Genomic DNA, 16,768 nt, shown 5'->3' with positions numbered 1-16,768 from the left:
TGGCGCCAAATTCCCAAACTATGAGACTGTACAGTGGAAAAAACCTCCCTCTAGCCATCCAGTTTCTCTCCCCAATGCATCAATGCTATGAGTTTATTGTCCATCCTTCCAGAGGTATTTTGTACATATATATTCTTTGTATATTTGTATTCTTGCAAATACATATATATTCTTTCTCCCTTTTATACACAAATGGCAACATACTACAAACTGTTCTGTCCTTGTTTTTTTTTTTTTTAAGTTAATGTATTTTGGAGATTGCATCACGGGCTTCTGCATTTTATTTATTTATTTTTTCAGATTCACAGCATTGTTACATGGATGTGCCACAAGTTTATTTGACCTGTCTCCTGCTGGTGGACATTTAGATGGTTTCTAGTTTTTGCTCCTGCAGTGAATAACCATATATATGTATATGTGTATATCTACGTGCATATATATATATAATTTATATCGTTCTCCGTGTGTGCTAGTAAAACTATAGGGTAAATTCCTAGGAGTAGAATTGCAGGGCCAAAACCTATATGCATTCAAAACAAGTCCCTTTTAACACAGTAGGTAGGATAGACTTGTGGTGAGTTCGAAGTTCACCCAAGGGATTCGGGCAAGAAAACAAAGGCAATACTTCTAGGAACTTCCAGTCACATTCATTTGGAGAAGTTTAAAGGCTCACTAAGAAGGGGTTCTGTTTCCACCTTTGGATTTAAGAAAATGTGCATGCTTCTCCTGCTTTCTTCCTCCTCCTCTTCCCACCTGCTCCCTCATTAAGTAGGAGGAGAAGGAGGAGAGGAATAATGAGGTCTGGCCTAAAAGAATCCACGATATTGATGAATACACATTTTAATATTGCAAACTTTCCAATCGGTGAACCGTAACAAGAACCCTGGATTGGCTGGACCTTTTTTGTTCACGCTCATAAAAAGGCAAAGTTTCGTGCCAAAGACAATGCATGAAATATTGTCGTGTCCATGGAGGTTTATATCCAGTCCTAACCATGAATTTCCAGCACGAGGCCTGTGAAGCATCGGAAGACATCAAATCATGCCATCAGTAATTATTGTTAGCAGAGTGCTACCCAAGGCGGGGGAAGCAGTCTTTATTTTGTTCTTCTTTTAATATTTGTACTTTTGAATAGGTATTACCTGCAAAATTCAAAGGGCATGGATATGTGATTTCTCAACAAGGGTTGAGATGATAAGAATTTTCTGCTTTATCGACCATTCGCCAAGAAAAAAAAAAAATGCAGGCGTTCTGGCACCTGTAGCTTCTCGCTGCAAAGACACACAGCATGAGCCCTCCTCTTGTCTCCTCAAGTTCAGGCCAAGGCCTGGGCCTCCTTGGTCCACCGATTCGAAGCTCACCTTTCGTTAGTGACCTTGACCCTATGACACTGGGAAGAGTCAGGACTGGGCAGAGTTTTGATGGGCCGTGGACTCAGGATAAACGTACATTCCAGGCTGTCTAAAGTAGAATTCTTAACATCTTGAAGACCTTTCTCAGGTGTCCTGAGGCACCCTTTCCACATCACCCAAGGCCTGTCCTGATACATTCAACACAACCGCTTTCTACCAGGCTCGCTTTGTTTTTCTCATTAATTTCCTTACATAAATGAATCAATGAACAAATGATAAAAACAACCGTAACAACGAAAACAACCCAAACAATCAAACCAGAAAAGCTACGGCAGTTAAAAACGCCGAGGAGATGGTGTCTTTTTCCTTTTTATGTTTTTTTAAAAAAATAAATTTATTTATTTATTTTTGGCTGCATTGTGTCTTCGTTGCTGCGAGCGGGCTTTTCTCTAGTTGCAGCGAGCAGGGGCTACTCTTCATTGCAGTGCACAGGCTTTTTATTGCGGTGGCTTCTCTTGTTGCAGAGCATGGGCTCTAGGCGCACGGGCTTCAGTAGTTGTGGCACGAGGGCTCAGTAGTTGTGGCTTGCAGGCTCAGCAGTTGTGGCGCATGGGCCTAGTTGCTCCACGGCATGTGGGATCTTCCCGGACCAGGTCTCGAACCCGTGTCCCCTGCATTGGCAGGCGGATTCTTAACCCCTGCGCCACCAGGGAAGCCCCCTTATTATGTTTATTCCTGTTCCACATCAGGCCCCGGGTGAATTTTTCCCCACTGCAGTCAAAATGCATAATGACAATCTTATTTATGACAGGAGACGTGTTTTTGTTTTAAAACAACTGATGGAGATGCAAGATGGGAAATGACAAGAAAGTGCGATTTGGGGGTAGGGGTTGTGATGGGGGAGGGGGTAGGATGCTGACAAAGGAGAACAGCATTTTCTTTATTAAAAGTTGGAATCCATCCTTTACTCGTGGAGCAAGGGAAGAAAAGCATCCAGGAAGAACGCTGGGGTAGGGACATGGCATAATGACAGTACTCTGAGGTCTGGACAAGGGGGCTTGGGTTGCCCTGAACTGCTTCCAATTGGGCTGTCTCAGAAGGGACCATGTGCACGAAGGTGCAGAGACAGTGTGAACAGAGGAGAAACGTGAACTCCATTCCCCATCCCACCTCTCCCTGGGTGACATCTCTGGTCAGCTCAGTAGGCATCTATGAGCCCCTAGAGGTCCGCCCTTGACATGATGCCTCCCAGCCCTGGTAGAGAATTAAAGCCAGACACCCTGGGAATCGTGGGAGAACAGGAAAGCTTGTACAGATGGCTCATTCCCTGTGGGTTTAGGGAAGAGAAATAAAATGTTCTCACCTGTGTTTGAGGAGCAGGCCGTCTCCTCTGGCCAACCACTGGAAGTTGTAATCCTCTCCTTAGAGCTGTTCCTCCCTGAAAGTCTGGAGGGAAAATGACAGAAGATGAAGCCTTACCAGGAGAGGAGAAACGGAGAGCAAAAATCAAGAATGCTCCAGAAAGCAGGGGAATGGAAGAACTTGGACGAGAAAGAAGCTATTGTGTCCATGGTAAGAGTGAATTTTTAAAAAGTCTCTCATAGAAAAACAGATTTATGGTTACCAGAGGGGGAAGGGGGTGGAAGAGGGATAAATTAGGAGTTTGGGAGTAACAGATACACACTACTATATATAAAATAGATAAACAACAATGTCCTACCGTATAGCACAGGGGACTATATTCAATATCCTGTAATAAATTATAATGGAAAAGAAAAAAAAAGTCTCAGTAGGTGGTGACAGGACCCAGGGCTTGTGGGAAAGAATTAGGGTACTGTTGGAACATGATTTTAGGATTTTTTTGGGGGGAGGGGCAGGGTTGGGGGGGGTCCCAAGTGTGATGGAAAGGATTAACCAGAAGCAGCTAATTCCAGTGAAGGATTTTTTTTTTTTTTAAACTTTGGGTTTATTTATTTATTTATTTATTTATTTATGGCTGTGTTGGGTCTTCGTTTCTGTGCGAGGGCTTTCTCTCTAGTTGCGGCAAGCGGGGGCCACTCTTCATCGCGGTGCGCGGGCCTCTCACTATCGCGGCCTCTCTTGTTGCGGAGCACAGGCTCCAGATGCGCAGGCTCAGTAGCTGTGGCTCACGGGCTTAGTTGCTCCGCGGCATGTGGGATCTTCCCAGACCAGGGCTCGAACCCGTGTCCCCTGCATTGGCAGGCAGATTCTCAACCCCAGTGAAGGATTTTTGACTATTTCTCTCCTTGGTTTTTGGACATGACTATGTTGATATGGCATCGATCAGACCATTGGATTAATTCAAGCAGCTTGTCTTTTCCGAGATAGGCAGCCATACAGCCCTGGGTGACAAAGGCAACGAGCCCAGGTCTGCCAGGCTTTGCACCCAGGAGCCTGCCCACGCCCAGTGGCAGGGCTGGGCTCCTCCCCACCCTTCGGCTCAGACCTGGACAGGACGGGTAGTTAACGTACTCGGTCAGCTCCTTCCTCAGGGGCACAAATGCAGACCTTCTCAGAACACCCCGTGCCCCCCACAGCCACCTTGCAAGCAAAGCAGGACACTGGTTTCCTAAACCCCAGTATATTTTGCCAAATAAGAGTGTTAATACCCCTCCCTCCACCTCTCTGAATGAATTGGATTACTTAAAGCATCTTTTCGGAGACGTCAGCAGTTTAATAGAGGCAATGAGTCAGGGCTGCCCTGTGTTTTATTTTTCTGCCAGTATTTAGTTAATTAAAGATGCAAATTAAAACACCTTAATTTATGTAATATCAATACCAACGCCTGAAAACATTTGGCATAACTGCTCTGGCACGTCCTTTACATAAACTCTTCAGAGCAGTGCTAATAAAAATGAAAAAGGTTGTAAATCACATATAATTTATTCATCTTCTGTATGGTACAAAAGCATATGCCAAAATCAAGTTATTTATGAGCACGTCCTAACAATAGGCATTTTTGTTGGCTGCAAATGACAAAAAAAGTTTTTTCTGACGGATGTGTGTTTTAATTTGGAAATGTCTCAGGGCGCCTCTATTTTCTGGACTCTGATCTCTAAAATTTATATTTTTGCACCCAGAAAAAATTAGATTCATATATTGAAAAACATATAGAGCCTAAAAACATGATGGCATCGGCTGAGAAAGTCACCTGCAACCATCTGTGTGTAGATAGACGTATACACCGTACGTCCTATGGAGTATAAATCTTCAGGTGAGGAAAAAAGGGTGGTGATTTATATCTTGTTTCTTAAATATTCCATTATGAGGATTATCTCACAGGAGGCTCGGATACAGATGACGTTGGAAGGGATTTGGTGCGTGGCTGCTTTTTGGGAAGCCTTAGAGATGAACTGCGTGTATGTGAATGGAGAGCCAAACACCAATCTTCACCTTTCCCCTCCTTTGCTGATATATCTTTCTTGGTCTGGTGGATCAGAGCCTAGAGTACATCTTATTCCGTCCTGGAGGAAGGACAGTGGGCTCCATTCAGGGGTACCGAGGGATGGCGTGCTCTCTCTGTGTCCCATGGCAAAGCTCCCTAATGCAATGATCTTTTTAAACTTGCTTCTTCACCACTCTACTCAAACAGGTCTCAGGGCATGTAGGAGAGTGGACAGAAGTTCTAGAAAAACCCTCTCCATCCTGAAAAATCCAAGCAAATTCATAAATACAATCCTCTAGCCAGCTTGTGGCTTCCCTACGTGGGAGGGAAGAACCCAGTACAATACTATGCCTTGCTTTATTCATTATCTTTCTGTTTTTCTTTATCTGTTAACCATTTTGAGCTACCAGTTAGCTAGACCTGCACCAAGGTGCCCAGAACTCACAGGAGCTCCACCAGATATTTTAAATTTTAAAGGAAATACATCTCTCAGATACCACACTAACTAGCCCAAGATGGTTAACAATTTCAACATTAAACTGAGTTACATTCAGTTTGATGATGTCAATCCTTGGGAACTTGGGTATTCATTGTCTTTTAACATGAGCATTACAAGCTTGGTGGAAGAGGTAGCATATCAGGGTTCCTCACTTGGGGAAATGATGCAGAAGTGGCAAGTGACATCTTTTTGTGATCTTAACAGCCATGGGTCCTGAGCTGCCACTAGGGTTTTGGGGAGACTGCTACAAAACTTCAAATGAAATACCTTCTGAAGTCTCCCCTTCTGATATTAGAAACAATGATGAACCTTTTACACTGGTTCCAACTGGAGCTAATGGGATGCCCTCCCTTGCCTCAGACTCATTGTAATAGTGAGTGAGAAACTCACACTCTTTCAAATAGATGCTTTTTCTTGGGTGGGGGGGGTTACCAAGCAGAGCCAGAGAATGTCCTAGAAAAGTTAACCACCCTCTCATATCCTCCCAAAGTCCCCTCTAGCCCCTCCGACCCATAGTGTCTCGCTGGGTCATGGGAAAAAAGAGTCTGGTGTGGCAGACAACCTAACTCCAGAGGCCAGCTGAGCTCTACATCTTGTGAGGATACACGGCATCACAGTTCCTCAGCGGTAGGATTGGAGGGTGGGCTGTGAGCACTTCCTTGAGGTGTCAGCGCTGAGCCTATGTGTCCTTGTGTGTGATCGTGGACATTTTCTCTCTCCCTTTTTCTTGCTGCGTGTCATCCTTAAAAACTAACTTTTACCTTTATACTTATTTGAACCGCTCCTGCATACTTAAAAGATTTGAGGTCCCTTACAATTCAAAATGCAGATACAGTAAAACCTGAAGCCATTAGCAGAAAAGTAACAAGATCAGAGCCAAGGACAAAGGAGGAAGGGGGAGGAAGAAGCAGAGTAATTACACCAGAGGGGGAAAAACTTAGATTTAGGAAAGCTAATGCAACTGAGAACAAAACCCAGCTCCCAACTCCCTGGCAGCTTGGTGGGTGGGGGCCAGCTATTGTAATAACTGTGGATTATCGCATCTCCAGGGCAGGTTGAAATGCCTGCTGGGGGCTCACTGCCCTGTGAGCCTGGCCAGCTACTGCATCTCTCGGAATCTCTGCTTCCTCATCTATAAAATGAGGATTAACTCGCCCATCATAGGGGTCTTTCAAGAATACAATTCAATGACGAGAACAGTAGCTCACTTAACATGGACTGTGCAGTCTCTCTTCTAAGTGCTTTGCATGGACATATTTCATCAATTCTAAGATGCATTTTTTTTTCTCATTTTTAACATCTGACATTGATTTTTAAAAAAAGCATTTAGCACAGATTATTTTGCAGCATTTCTTCTTTCTTTGTTGGACCTGAAATAATGGCATAATGTAGATGATTAGATGAAATGTGTTATTAACTCATTCAATCCTCACAATAACTTTATGAGGTAGGGGCTGTTTTTGTCTCATTTTACAGATGAGGAAACTGAGGAAATAGAACTTAAAAAAAATTATTTATTTATTTGGCTGCACCGGGTCTTAGTTGCGGCACGTGGGATCTTCGTTGCAGCATTTGGGCTCTTAGTTGCAGTGTGCATGTGGGATCTAGTTCCCTGACCAGGGATTGAACCTGGGCCCCCTGCACTGGGAGCATGAAGGTTTAACCACTGGACCACTGGGGAAGTCCCAACAGAACCTTTAATGACTTTTCTAAGGACCATGGATGGCAAACAGTGGAACTAGGAACGTGTCCTAGGCTGTTTGACTCTACCTCCACACCATACTGCCCTTCACTGAGTAGTTCAGCAACAATCATTTTGACAAAAATTTCACTGTTATGTACTGGAAATTTATTTGTCTGGTGCCTCTTATCGGCTGTGTTTTCCAAATGCTCTATTGTTACATTAAGTAATGCTGATATTAATATTATTATTATTATTTTTAAAAATAAATTTATTTATTTATTTTTGGCTGTGTTGGGTCTTCATTGCCGCACACGGGCTTTCTCTAGTTGCGGTGAGCAGGGGCTACTCTTCGTTGCGGTGCGCAGGCTTCTCATTGCGGTGGCTTCTCTTGTTGCAGAGCACGGGCTCTAGGTGCACGGGCTTCAGTAGTTGTGGCATGCGGGCTCAGTAGTTGTGGCTCATGGGCTCAGTAGTTGTGGCTCACAGGCTCTAGAGAGCAGGTTCAGTAGTTGTGGCACACAGGCTTAGTTGCTCCACGGCATGTGGGATCTTCCCGGACCAGGGCTTGAACCCGTGTCCCCTGCATTGGCAGGTGGATTCTTAACCAGTGCACCACCAAGGCAGCCCTGATATTAATATTATTATTACACATGTATTTGCACAAATGTTCCTCAACACCTGTTTACTGTCATTTGACTTTGCTTGTGAAATATATAAAGATAAATTATGTAGACAAATTTATCCATCATTTCCATTATGACTCCTGGGCCCTGATTTTTATGCTTTAGAAGGTCTCCACTCTGAAATTACAGAATGAAATGATTCATCCGTGGAAAAAATATTTCACTGTTAATAGAATTACTGTATGATCCAGCAGTTCCACTCTTGGGTATATATCTGAAGAAAATGAAAAACTAATTCGAAAATATACATGCACCCCAATGTTCCTAGAAGCACTATTCACAATAGCTAAGATATGGAAGCAACCTAAGTGTCCATCTACAGATGAAAGGATGAAGGAGATGTGGTGTATACATACAATGGACTGTTACTCAGCCATAAAAAAGAATGAAATCTTTCCATTTGTAACAATGTGGATGGACTTAGAGGGTATTAGCCTTAGTGAAATAAGTCAGACAGAGAAAGACAAATACTGTATGTATCATGTATATATGAAATCTAAAAAATAAAACAAATGAATGTATGTAACAAAGCAGAAACAGACTCACCTATACAGCGAACAAACTAATGGTTACCAGTGGGGAGAGGGAAGTGGGGAGGGGCAAGCGAGGGGCAGGGGATTAAGAGGTACAAACTCCTATGTTTTTATACATTAATATATATGTATTTATACATTAATAAGCTACAAGGATATATTGTACAGCACAGGGAATATAGCTTATATTTTATAATAACTTTAAATGGAGTATAATCTGTAAAAATATTGAATCACTATGTTGTACACCTGAAACTAATATAATATTGTAAATCAACTATAATTAAAAAAATTTCACTGTTGGATACTGGGAATATAAGATGAAAAGACATGCACTTGCCCATGAACTCCAGTGAGGGGACCAACATGTAAACAGATCATTATATTTCCGGACACTAAGTGCAATCAGTGGAACGATATCCAAGGCGTAGAGGCAGAGAAGGGAGGGATGATTAGTTGCTCAAAAGCCTCTGCCCTAGGGCTTGGCTCTGTAGTAGAAACTGCCCCTCCAGCAGGTCAGGAGAGACATGCGTGTTCTTGGCTCTGAGAGGAGTCTGTGGGGTGGACCTTCAAATGATAGGCGACACGTTCCAACAGCAGAGAACCAAATGCACAGGCGCTCCACCCGTGGCCATTTCGTACGTGGATGCTGGCTGAGCCCTGCGGGCAGCAGATCTTAAGGAAGTAGCATCATGCTCTCAGGCGAGGCTTGGAAGTGGCCTTGGGGGCAGAGACACAGGGAGAGGCTCGGCCTCTCAGCGCTAGGGCCGGAGGCTCTGTCCCTGGATGCCCAATCCCGGAGGGTGGGGAGCTGGGGGAGGACCTGGAAGAGGTGAAAAACAAAAAAGAGAAACAGGAAGGAACCACCTGTTTGGAGTAAGAAAATGCAGCTTCCAAAGGAATGGGACAGTAGTCTCTGGGCTACGACGGTGAGGGGCAGAGAAGGAAGGAGCAGGCTTGGTGGGAGGATACCTGAGATTGAGAGCTGATTCCGCCTCTTGGGACATGTTGTCCTTGGAGTGTCAATTTTATCCTCTGTCTAATGGGCATAACAACATTGCACTTACTACCTCACACGGTGGTTAAAAGACCAATTAAGATAATATATGCGAAAATACTTTCCAAACTCCACAATGCTATGCAAATATGACTTATTACTGTTGTCTTTCTAGCCAGGTACCTGCTCTTTCACTTCCTGGCTCTATGATCTTGGACCAGTTACTACAGGGGAAGAAGAGATACACAGGGAACATGGCTTCCCATGGTAACTAAAGCAGCTTGACTTAGAACTTGAAGCTCCTCCTGGCTGGGGGGGTCTCACTGGACCCCTGACCTAGTGAGGAAGCCTGGGGGCTACAGGGGACCCCCTCTAGAGTTCAAGGACTCTGCCCCATGGGTGGGGATGGGATCCTAGCCTTCAGTACTCATTGCCCCCACTCCTTCGACCCCCCGCCCAGCCGCAGCAAGTGAGCTGACATTGGGAGAGCGCTTTGGGCATATCTTCTTCCACGAATAAGGAAAGTTCAGCAGCCCAGACATCAGGACTAAACAGAACAAACTAACAAAAACAAAGCAAATCCATTCAGACAGAACTTCCCTGATAAAGACTATTTTCTAAAATTTCAAACAGGATAAAGCCTCTATTATTAAAGCCTATTCTAGACCAAACAAGAGTGGGGTAGAAACCCCACTGGACCCGAGCCCCTGCCCTTAGCCATAGGGGTCAGCGGTAGCCCTGTTCATTGCAGTGTAGCCCACAGCGGGGATGGGTCCAAGGGTGCTCCCGACTGAGGCCTCACCGCCCGCAGCAGGAAGAGAGGGGAAGAGTGGCTGTCCAGGGGGAGGCGGGACTGGTGCCAACAGGCCACTCCGGGGACAGCGGAAGCCGACTCCTCCCCTTCTGGCCTTTCCCCAGAAGAAGGAATGAGGAAGTGGGAGGGGAAAGAGGTGGAGTAGGAAGAGGCCAAGAGCTGGGGAGGGCAAAGCAAAGAGAGGGGCTGAACTAGAGGGAGGGAGTGAGGAGAAGGAGGAAGAGGTGAGTGAAGAGAGCTGGGCCAGCAGAAGTCAGAAGAACAGACGTAGCGGTCCGCAGGCTGAGCTCCTGGCATCCCCGCCCCGCCCCCCTGGGTCCTCTGGACGGGTCTCAGCATCTCGACTCCCCTCCGGTCCTCATCCTCCAGGGAGAAGGGCCCTTCCGAGCAGGGCCTGCCTTCCTTGGCAGCAGACAAAAGGCCATTTCTGAGTTGTACAGAAAAACGTGTTACTTTGCCAGAGGGGCCGGGTCAGGGCTGCCCGGCCCAATCCTAGGCCGAGGGGATCGTGGGCAGAGGGGGGCTGTCAGTCACCGGGGGCCCTCCGTGAAAGGGGCCCCTTGTCAATTTCCCCTGCCTTTGAAGTGCCTGGGATGGAGGTGCTCAATTAAAAGCCCATCAGTCTGTAAGTAAATCGACGCCTATCAGCCTTGTCACATCAAACAAACGATTATTACCCCAGCCCGCCCACCCCATTAATCTGGCTGTTTCTTCTTGACGGCTCAGGGTCAGGGCACCGTAAATCCTGTACTGGATTGTAGCCACCTGGATCGGGATGAAAGCGCCGGCGCCACGAGCGCCGCACTCAGGCGTTTCCCAGGGTCTCCCGGAGGATGGTGGACCAAGTTCAGGGGCAGAAAACGAGGCATGGACACACGGCGATGCGAGGAGGTCTGGAGCTGGGCAGAGAGAGACGCATAGAGATAGAGGCAGAAAGAAACTGAGGGAAACAAAAAAGAGGCGGGGAGAAGCAGCCTGAGAAAACAGACCAAGGTAGAAATAATTGGAAGACACGCAAAGTGGTTGAGACAGTTGCCATAAAAACTCACCCAGAGGGTTGAGAATGAATAGATGCTTCTAGAAGACAAGGAGGCGTCCGGAGGAAACTTCTTAGTCACTGGGTTCTAGGTCACAGTGTCAGAACCGATCCAGGTTAGGTTCCTCCCATCCCCACGGCAGTCTCCAAATGTCCCTTAGCCAAGGGAATAGTAGTGCTTTGCTGAGTGATGCCCGGTATCGGACATCTAGATACGTGATGGCCAGAACTGGATTTTCTGCAATAAAAGGATCTGAACAGACAAACTGGACTGAGTGTCAGGTTGTGATGTGCTGCTAAGCGAGGCCCTAAGAACCACTTCATTCCGGGGCATTTCTCCCAGGCTCTGTGGGCTGTTTTGTAGGTTCTTTCTGCTTCTGGGATCAAGCTCTGGCTTTCCCCCGGGGCAGACCCGAAGGAGGAGGGGGAGGGAGAAGAGGAGGCAGGACAGCTGTATTTTGGGCTTGAAGGAGGGGCTGGGTAGAAGGTGAAGGACGGGGGAGGAGGGAGGAAGGAGGATTAGTATCCAGTTTGGAGGAACAAGGCATGCTATTTAAGGGAAGGAAAGAACAGTCTTTCCCCAGACATCTGTTCCAGAGGTGCCCCAAGGCATAGCTCACCCTGACTCGTGATGTTTCATACCTAAAAAGGGCCGTCACATGCCTTCCCCATTGCTAGAGGAATAATTCCCAAAAGAGAACAAGAGATGGAGGTGGAGCAGGGGAGACTGAGGGAGGGGACGTTCTCCCCTCTCCCACCACGGAGCTGGAGGCCCAGCCCGAGAGCTTGTGGTGACTTGTTACAAGACAAAGAAGGAACATTCTAAAGAAAGAAACTGGACCTCTATCTTACACCATACGCAAAAATCAACTCAAACTGGATTGAGGACTTGAACATGGTACAAACTACTAGGTATAAAATAAATAAGCTACAAGGATGTATTGTACAGCACAGGGACTATAGCCAATATTTTATAATAAGTTAAAATGGAGTGTAATCTATAAAAATATTGAATCACTGTGTTGTTCACCTGAAACTAATATAATATTGTAAATCAACTATACTTCAATTAAAAAAAAAAAAAGATTTGAACTTAAGGCCTGAAGCTGTAAAACTCCTAGGAAAAAACCTAGGTGGTAAACTCCTTGACATCAGTCTTGGTGATGATTTGCTGGGTTTGACACCAAAAGCAAAGGCAACAAAGGCAAAAATAAACAAGTGGGACTACATCAAACTAAAAAGCTTCTGCACAGCAAAGGGAATCATCAACAAAATGAAAAAGCAACCCACAGAATGGGGGGAAATACTTGCAAATCATATATCTGATAATGGGTTAATATCCAAAATATATAAAGAATTCATACAACTCAATAGCAAAAAATCAAACAGTCCAATTTAAAGAATAGGCAGAGGAACTGCATAGACACTTTTCCAAAGAAGACAAACAAATGTCCAACAGGTACAGGAAAAGGTGCTCAATATCACTAATCATCAGGGAAATGCAAATCAAAACCACAATGAAATATCCCGTTAAGAATGGCTGTCATCGAAATGACGATATCAGTATTATGTGATAAACTATATGGGGAAAGAATCTGAAAAAGAATAAACATATGTATATGTATAACTGAATCACTTTGCTGTACACCTGAAACTAACACAACATTGTAAATCAATTATAATCCAATAAAATTAAAAGAAAAAAGACAAGAGATAAGTGCTGGCCAGGGTGTGGAAAAAAGGGAACCTTTGTTCACTGTTAGTGAGAATTAAATTGGTGCAGCTACTATGGAAAACAGTATGGAGGTTCCACAAAAGTTAAAAATAGAACTACCATACGATCCAGCAATTCCACTTCTGGGTATATATCTGAAGGAAATGAAAACCGGCTCTCCAAGAGATACCTGCATTCTCGTGTTCATTGCAGCATTATTCACCGTAGCCAAGATAGGGAAACCACCTAAGTGTCCATCAGTGGATGAATGGATAAAGAATATATGATATCTATATCTATATATTTATAATTATATGATATATATGTATATGTACAAGTCAATAAATTACAATTACAACTCAATAAAGCTGGGGGAGGGGAAGAAAATTCTTGAAGATGCTCAAGACATTTACACTCATCCCCATCCTCCCCCAGACGGCATGATAGGAAGTGCTCACTGTGGATCCCAAAGACAGGCCACCACCACCATGGCCACAGGCTTGGGCCAGTGGGCAGGGTTTTCTCTCAAACCAGCTGCCCATGGCTCTAATTGTAAACTCTTCATTCTATGATCAAGACCCAGCAGTACAGCAGCAAAGTACAGCAGAAAATTCCTTATTCCTTTGAGTTGATAGACATGTTCACTAATCCCAAGTGTCAGTGAGACCTTTCACACAGATGAGGAATTGGATGTGGACACTTTACAGTGTGGGAGAATTACCTGTCTTTCATATTTTCATTCATTCAACCAAAATTTGGTATTTAGTATTTACTAACTTACAGGCCCTTTTCTAAGTCCCTGGAATACAGCAGTGACTTTGATGGGCAAGGTCAAGGGATATGTAGGCACTTTTTACAAAGAACTGGAATGTTCGACCTCATCTTTATTTATATCATGTATGCCCTCATCACACAGATATTTGCTGAGCATCTACTATGTCTATGTAATGTGGACCACAAGGAGGCAAGGAAGAATCAGAAACAAATCCTATCCTCCCAGAGGAGAGGTAAGACATACATCATGAATAAATCGAGTGCATAGTTTAAAGTGGTAGATGCCATAAGCCAGGAAAGAACAGGAAAAAGTTCAGAGAGAAAAAATAACTTGTCCAGGTTACTTTTTTCTTAGGGAGGGTCTGGAATGAAGACACATGTTAATCGTTCCATCATGGCAACTTTCAAATTTACTCTGTAATATAGTACAGTGTGGGCTTAACGTTTATTGCTATTGTTACTGGTGGTAATGACAATGTAATTTGTTGTCGTTGTAACTTAGGACACATCACCGCACCCCTTCTTTAGGAGGCGGGTGTTATAAAACTCTGGAATTCCATTTCAGGCCTTGTCAGGAGTTGGGTATGGTTGAGAACTCCCAGAAATTGGAGATATGCCTCTTGCAAGATGCAGAGTGGTGCAGAGGTTAAGTGAGTACGCTGTGGAGCCGGACTGCAATTCAAAACCAGCCTTCAGATGCTGGCTCTCCCGCTTGCCTGCTGTGAGGCCACGGGCAAATCACTTGAACTCCCTGTGTGTGTATCCCCATCTGTTAAATTGGGGTGATAACAGTATCGGCCTCATAGGGTTATATGACAATTAAATGCATGTAAAGCATTCACAACAGTGCTCAACAGACAGTATAGCATGTACTCAATAATGCCAGTCATTATTATTGCTCGACCTCATACAAAGTGGTCTCTTAAAGGGACAATCAGCATGATGCTAGGAGGACACTTATTCAAGTAATGCAACTGTCTTCCTGTATATAAATATCACTGAAAGTCATTTATATGAATTTAGTTTAAAAATTCTTCCTGAGTTCAGCACAGGCGTTTTAAATATTTGAATACTTTTTTTACTAAAATGATTTTTATTCACATTTAATGTAATATTTGATACATACAAAAGGGTATAGGTTTGAGTCATGTATGTAAATTTAAAGCATCTCTGTGTTTCTTTCCTTTCCTATTTCCTGGTCTTTCCTCCAGAGGTTATCACTATCCTGAATTTTGTGTGTATTATCCCTTTGCCTTAAAAAAAAACCTAAAAAAAATTAAAGTATAACATACATCACAGTAAAATTCACAAAACTTCAGTGTACAGCTTGATTATTTTTTACAAAGTATACACTTATGTGACCACACCTAGATTGAGATGTGGCCCATTACTGGTACTCTAGAAGCTTCCCTGACACCCCTTTCCTATCAGTTATTCACCCACTTCCACTGCAAGGTAACAGCTGTTCTGACTCATGTCACCAAAGATTAGTTTTGAAATTATTAGGTGTGTATTCTTGTGTCTGCCTTCTTTCAGTCAGCACTGTATTTGTGAGATTCATCCATGTTCATCTAACCATATGTATTAGTACTTCATTCTTTTTCATTGGTTGAGTGATATTCTGTTGTGTGAATAAATCACCCAGTTCATTCATTCTACTGTTAATAGACATTTGTGTTGTGTCCATTTTTTTGGTTGTTATAAAGAAAGCTGCCGTGAGCTTTCCTGTATATGTCTTTTGGTGCATGTATGTACTCATTTCTGTTGGGTATAACAGGAATATAATTGTTGTGTCATAGAGTATGAACATATAATAATAGATACTTCCAAACAATTTTCCCAAGTGGTTGTACCAATTTACATATTGTACCACCAGCAATATGTTTGAATTCTAGTTGCTGTACAGCTTTGCCAACACTTGGTATTGTTAGTTAAGCAAAAAATTTTTAGCCATTTTGGTGGGTGTACTGGGCTATTTCTCTTGATCTCTATTTCAGTTGCATCCATTAATTTTTCATATGTTTCACTGCCATTCAGTTCAAAATATTTTCTGATCGCCATATGTATTGCCAACATCTTCTCCCATCCCGTGTTTGCCTTTTTTCTTTATTGATGGTATTTTTGTCATTGTTTTGTTAGAAACTTGATATTTTAATGTAATATTTTTACTTTGATCTATGGATTATTTAGAAAAGTATATTTCTTAATTTCTAAACATCTGGAGGTTTCCTAGTTATGTTTCTGTTTTGGACCTCTTGCTCAGTTTAACTGTCTTCAGAGAATGTATCTGAATGATGTTAATCCTTTAAAATATACCCGTAGAAGTATGTGAAAATCTCCAACTATACTTGTGGATCTGTATTTTCCTCCCCTCGTCCTGTCAGTTTTTGCTTTATATATTTTGAAGCTATGTTATTATGTGTGTACAAGTTTAGAATTGCTATATTTTTCTGTTTTACCAACCCTTTTTTCATTAGGAAATATTATTCAGTAAAACTGCTTGCCTTAAAGTTTATTTTGTTTGATGCTTGTTTAGATACACCACCTTTCTTTTGATTAATCTTTGCTTTGAGTATCTTTCTTCATCCATCCTTTTAGTTTCAAACCTTTTCCAGTTATCTGTTGCTGTATAACAAAGCGCTTCAAAACTTAGTGGCATAAGCCAACAACTCTTCTGTCTCCATCATAGGTTTTGTGGGTCAGGAATTTGGACAGAGCATAGCAGAGATGCCTTACCTCTGCTCTATGATGTCTGGAATCGTGGCTGGAAAGACTTGAATGGTTGGGGGTTGGAATCATCTGAAGACTTTTTCACTCACCTGTCTGGTATCTGGACCAGGATAACTGGACACTGGGCTCAGTGAAGACTTCCCATGTAGCTTGGGCTTTGCTGGCAGCCTCAGGGCAGTCAGGCTTCTTACACAGTGGCTCAGAGCTCTGCGAGTGAGAATTTCACTGAACAAGGCCTAAGTTGCATAGCCTTCTATGACCTAGCTTTGAAAAATCTAGGTGTTACTAGATTTTTGAAAGTGTTTGAAAGTGTTACTTCAGCCATTCTTTCTTTTTTTTTTTTTTTTTTTTTACAAATACACTTTTTTTTTGGCTGCGTTGGGTCTTTGTTGCTGTGCATGGGCTTTCTCTAGTTGTGGCGAGCAGGGGCTACTCTTTGTTGCGGTGCACGGGCTTCTCATTGCGGTGGCTTCTCTTGTTGCGGAACATGGGATCTAGGCACGCGTGCTTCAGTAGTTGTGGCACAAGGGCTCAGTAGTTGTGGCT

Source organism: Balaenoptera musculus, chromosome 21 (genome assembly GCF_009873245.2).
Source record: "Balaenoptera musculus isolate JJ_BM4_2016_0621 chromosome 21, mBalMus1.pri.v3, whole genome shotgun sequence".
NCBI lineage: Eukaryota > Metazoa > Chordata > Mammalia > Artiodactyla > Balaenopteridae > Balaenoptera > Balaenoptera musculus.
Note: the sequence above shows the minus strand (reverse complement) of the source record.